Below are 6,429 nucleotides of genomic sequence, written 5' to 3'. Positions count from 1 at the left end.
GTGATATAATAATAATTTTGTCATAAGGTATATATATATATATATATATATATTCTCTCTTTGTAATTGGCGCAGTATTAAAAGATTTCACATATTTTTTTTAAATAGATACTACTTGTTATTTAGGTTTTTTCGAGATAGATATCACTTGGATTGAATAAAGTAACAATTTTGTAATTTAATAATTTTGTGAGACAATTTTGTGAGACAATTTTGTGAGATAATTTTCGAAACGTTGTGAGTTTAAATATATTACAATAATTATTAGGCCAGTTGGGTCGAACAAAAACGACTTCTGTTTTTAATAATTTTGTTAAGATAGATATCACTTGGATTGAATAAAGTAACAATTTTGTAATTTAATAATTTTGTGAGACAATTTTTGTCAGACAATTTTGTGAGACAATTTTTGTGAGACAATTTTGTGAGATAAAATTAATGATACTACCACTTGGTTTTTTTCCGAGGTAACAACCACGCGTGTACTTGGCGCCCTTTTTTTACCTTTTTTGATAGATCAAACAGGGGTAGAATTTTCCGGGGAGTGCAATAAAGTGTATAATTTTTCGTTACTAATCTTTTTGGAAGCCGAATTTTTCTAATTTTTCGGGAAATAATTGACCGAATTTCAAAGAATTATAGATTAAACAGGGGTAGAATTTTCCGGGGAGTGCTATAAAGTGTATAATTTTTCGACCGATAGAGTATCATAGAAAGTATGTCCTCCTTAAATTTTATTAAAATCGGTTGATTTTTAGATAAAGTATCATTAAAAAATTATTTTGAATTAGGCGATAATCGGTAAAAGGATTCTTTCTTTATAAAATTTTGAATTTTTTGAGGATCGGTGAAGGAGTTACCGATTTCTGCTTAAAACGTGTGTAAGATGTACATGTATTATTAAATATCATTAAAATAATTAAGAAGGTATGAAATTGATGTCAGAACTTTGCGAAGCTGATTGAGCGCCGAGCGTTTATCTTATAAAAATGATTGTATAAATTGCTGGTTTCATATATTAATATATGTCATATTACATTTTATTTTGTAATCTTCACAATAATACGTTAGAAGAATTTAATCGCGGTGATTGAACGATGGAAGATTTAAAAAATTGAAAGTATTCGCTTTTAACAAGAAGATTTAAATAATATATATATATGATATATTTATGATTTTATAAGATATATATGGTTATATTTAGTACTCGATGACGGCTGGAATGATGTCCTGGTTAATTTCATGATAGTTTTTGAAGAGGATGAAGCAGAGAAAAACGTAGAGAATAAAGAAAAGCAAGCAGAGAAACGTAGTGATGGGATAGATGCTAAATGTAGCAAGCGTAAGAAAAATGATGAAGATGATCAAGACGATAAAAATAATAAAAAAATTAAAATTGTGGACAGTTATTAGATAACGAATTGCATAAAATTCCTGCAACGTGTATTGTACATACATATACTTATAACACGCATCTCGTATTTTACTTGAATCTCTTGTATTGTATTCTAAAGTATTTATAAATTTCCCGATTTTCACTATTTTGGCATTTCAATATCTCGGCCCTTGATACTTTACGATAAATGTAAGCAATAAAAAATTATTTTAAACAATAAAATGGAGTGTGTCGATAAGATATTCAAATTGAATGAACTTTTATGGGTGTGTTGACTTTTAATACATAAATAATGATTTAATACATGAATAATAATTGGTTCTTTATTCTTTGAAAGTATGATTTTCAACCTCTAAGAACGCTTTCAATTTTTCACATACTCGAAAAGTAATGTATTCATTTAATGTAAATGGTACCTAATAATTGGTATCTCATTTTCCTGTTTTATGCGTGGCATGCTTCATAATATGTGTCAACTTGCGAGGTTCGTTTCGAATGACAGAAAAGTCATAAAACTAAACTAAAGTAATTATTGATAAAGAAAGCTAGAGAAAGAGAGAGTGTGTGTGTCTGTGTAAGGAGATGAAGAAGACGTTAGAAAGAGACAGAGTAAGTGGAAGTTAGTTTTGAATGACAGAAAAATCATAAAACTAATGTAATTATTGAGAGAGAAAGAGAGAGAGAGAGAGAGAGAGAGAGAGAGAGAGAGAGAGAGAGAGAGAGAGAGAGAGAGAGAGAGAGAGAGAGAGAGAGAGAGAGAGAGAGAGAGAGAGAGAGAGAGAGAGAGAGAGAGAGAGAGAGAGAGAGAGAGAGAGAGAGAGAGAGAGAGAGAGAGAGAGAGAGTGTGTGTGTGTGTGTGTGTGTGTGTGTGTGTGTGTGTGTGTGTGTGTGTGTGTGTGTGTGTGTAAGGAGTTTAGGAAGACGATAGGAAGAGAGACAGACTAAGTGGAAGAGTTATTGTAGAGTTCTTAAAATAAGAACCATATCATTATTGGCATAAGTTAGGTTAATTCGACTGTGTTTGTGGGTATATTTCTTATTGATTTAGTAAGTCGAATATTATAATCTTATTTTTAAATATAGAATTATAGTTCTTAAAGAGTTTTCTTTATTTTTTAAAGATATCGATAGTCGAATTGGATTGGAAGAAGAAGAATTAAATTATTCTCGAGTTTGAAAGTGAGATAGAAAGATAATTTTTGAAAGTAAATCTATTAGAGGAATTGTATTGTCTTAAAAAGAAGAAAACGAAGAGAGAGATTTTTCCGACAGGTAAAGTTATACACGTAGCATGGCAACTATTCTCTGCTTTCATAAATATAATGTATATTTTTAGATTTAATTTAACCAAATCATAAATTATTATCTGCTTTATTTAAAGCAGTGAAACGCTGATATATAGATAACTCGAAAGAGAGTGATAGAGAGAGATTGATTGATTGATTGGTTTTATTTAAGCCATAGTCAAGACTTTAGGCTATTAGTGAATTAACAAATATATATCTAAATGTACAAACGACAAATAATCAAATATCGAACAAAAATAATAATAACAAAAATAATAAGAAAATAATAAGAAAAGTAAATAAACATATGCGAGACGCAGTGTTATCGCTACCGATATGCATTTAACAGTAAATAAAATTTGAAAATGTTGGCGAGCGAGTAATATGCATATGGCAGCGACCGAAGACATGTGAATGCACTCTCTCATGAGGCGAGCAAAAATGATCAGTGTAAAAACAAGGATGAAAAGTATAACATAATAACATATAGCCGATGTGGCAGCCGTTGTCAGCCACCAGGAAGTCGCGGAAAGTACGGAACGTTGTACGACGCGGCGACAGGTTAAAAAAATCGAGACATCCTGTCAAATTGCAATTACTTCGATTTGTTTGACAGGACTTCGTGTATCCTAGCAACCGGGTTTTGCAAAAAGTCGGCCATAGATGGATGTCGTAACTCGTACTTCAAATTCAGCTGTGATGAAACATAAAGGCGACCGATTTCGAGGAAAATCGGCGATTCGGCGAATTGTCCTGGCGTTACATATACAGGGTCAAAACGCCTCGTCTTTTTGATAAAAAAGATCCTCCTCGTTCCTACGAGGAAGGGATCTGCAAGAGGCGCAAGACTCGCCCACTTCCTCTTGACCAAATTTTCGCGGTCAAGAGGAAGGTGGTTGCGCCAGCCGCAGCCCGAGGCGCAAGACGCCCTGTGGAAGGCGCTAAGTCGCTTCCTCTTGGTGCCAGTCGCCAGGATACCGGCGCAGGACGCCTGGCTCACGGCTTCAAGCCGTCTTCAGCCGGCGCAAGGCGCCCTGCTCCCGGCGCAAGTCGCTCAGTCGCACAGTGGGAAATTCTGTGCTGTTTTTAGACAAAATTCTTGTGACAGCACAATTTTTAAGATATCCCGTTGATTTTTTTTTTTAAATGCTCAGGAAGACTTGTGCATTAATGCAGTACTGCGGAAATATATTTGTCGCACAACGAAAATTGTTAAACATAGAGTGCAATCCAGTAAATATGAAATTCATATGCAAAAAACGGTAATCCCTTCATAGACACAAGCTTCTAGGGTATAGTTTAACCGAGATGGATATCATTTTAATTATATTTCAAGTCGTTGATAACAAATTCAAGCTTTAAATTTCAAAATTAATTTGTTTAAACAAATTATCTCAAAGTAAGATGTTTTATAAATTTTTATTTCAAAATCTGTGGATAGAATTACATAGAAAAAACATAGTAGGCCTTCAAAGTAATATCTTTTAGATCCAAATTGTTAATAATAATTTACGATTATTTTTTTAACTTAAAGTATAATATCTCCTATATCTTTATTTAAAGGAATTAACGGAAGATCATCAAGCGAAATAAATATAATTTTTATGATTTTTGATAGCTGATTACAAATTTAACCTCAGAATTGCAAAATTAATTTGTTTAAACAAATTTATTTAAACAAATTATCTGAAAATAATATTTTTTATGAATATTTATTTCAAAATCATTCTGCAGATGGAATTACATAGAAAAAATAGAAAAAGCCTTCGAAGTAACACCTTGTAGATCTATTGTTAATAATAAAGGTTGATTATTTTTTTATAATATTTTTTATTTAGTATTACACAATAAATATATATTTAAATAATTTTCTCTGAGTTTTTGTTTAATGATAATAGTAATTTTCTTTTATAATTAACTGTCTTTGGTTATCGTTTTTAATATTAAAAGATATAAGCCCCTCAACCGCGTCAAGGTAACAGTAATGAGAGGGGGTTTTTTTTGTGATTTTATGCGTTTTTAATTTTTAAAATTTTTTTTACGATTTTTTTACTTTCATGTGATTATTAATTTCTTTTTCCCAATTTTCAGTCAATTGTTATAACTGCTTTTTATATCTCTTCTATATTATTGCTAAATTTATGTCTTTTTGATGTTTTTCTCATTCTCAGTTACATTCTTATTTTTACCTGTCAAAAATTGTTCTGCTTCAAAAGTCAATTCTTGAACCTTTTTTGATTCTATCTCTCTCAATGAACTAATCACTGGATCAAATGATACTAATGCATAATGAATTATATCCTTGTTAGTTGCACTTCTTTGGTACATTCTACTATGTTCGGAGCGTGCTTTTCGGAAAACTTTGTTATTTGATTCTTCCGAGAACCAAATCATAGGAGCATTCAATGCCCTCATTATATCACATCCATGGATTAAAACTTTATGTACTGATGGTGGCATTTTATACCATGAATAAAGCTCTGCACATTTTTTTGCTGTATTGATACAGTACTCCTTGAATCTTACCAAATCAATTTCTTGTCCACACGATATAATTTGAAGAATAGCGTGCATCCTCATTAATAAATCTTTATCTACTCCAATTAATTCAGATACACGTTCGGCTTGTTGAAAAAAGGCTCGACCAACATTTCCAGTATTTGTTGTTCCAGAGCCTTGTTTTACAATGTCAACAGACAATTGTAGTTCAGTCTTCAAAGATTTTTGAATTTCTGTTTTTCTAGCTTTCTTCAACTCTTTATCATTTCCCCTTGCTGTTCCCTTTTTAAAATCTAAATTGTACGCAATATGCAGGACATATTCCATAAAACGTATCCAGCTGTGTAGAACAGGGAAACCTAACTTATAAAATTTTTCCTTACTTGGGAGACTCAATACCATTGCAATGTTGTTCATATTACTTGGAGTAGCACCACAAATATTGCAACTAGCAGATGATCTCTGATCTGTTATTGTTATCGTGTAATACTAAATATTGTGTAATACTGTTATTGTGTAATACTAAATAAAAAATATTATAAAAAAATAATCAACCTTTATTATTAACAATTTAGATCTACAAGGTGTTACTTCGAAAGCTTTTTCTATTTTTTCTATGTAATTCCATCTGCAGAATGATTTTGAAATAAATATTCATAAAAAATATTATTTTCAGATAATTTGTTTAAATAAATTTGTTTAAACAAATTAATTGTGCAATTCTGAGGTTAAATTTGTAATCAGCTATCAAAAATCATGAAAATTATATTCATTTCGCTTGATGATCTTCCGTTAATTCCTTTAAATAAAGATATAGGAGATATTATACTTTAAGTTAAAAAAATAATCGTAAATTATTATTAACAATTTGGATCTAAAAGATATTACTTTGAAGGCCTACTATGTTTTTTCTATGTAATTCTATCCACAGATTTTGAAATAAAAATTTATAAAACATCTTACTTTGAGATAATTTGTTTAAACAAATTTATTTAAATTAATTTTGAAATTTAAAGCTTGAATTTGTTATCAACGACTTGAAATATAATTAAAATGATATCCATCTCGGTTAAACTATACCCTAGAAGCTTGTGTCTATGAAGGGATTACCGTTTTTTGCATATGAATTTCATATTTACTGGATTGCACTCTATGTTTAACAATTTTCGTTGTGCGACAAATATATTTCCGCAGTACTGCATTAATCAACGGGATATCTTAAAAATTGTGCTGTCACAAGAATTTTGT

Source organism: Temnothorax nylanderi, unplaced genomic scaffold, assembly GCF_030848795.1.
Source record: "Temnothorax nylanderi isolate EJ_2023f unplaced genomic scaffold, tnyl_v1.0 TNYL_tig0286_pilon, whole genome shotgun sequence".
Lineage (NCBI taxonomy): Eukaryota > Metazoa > Arthropoda > Insecta > Hymenoptera > Formicidae > Temnothorax > Temnothorax nylanderi.
Note: the sequence above shows the minus strand (reverse complement) of the source record.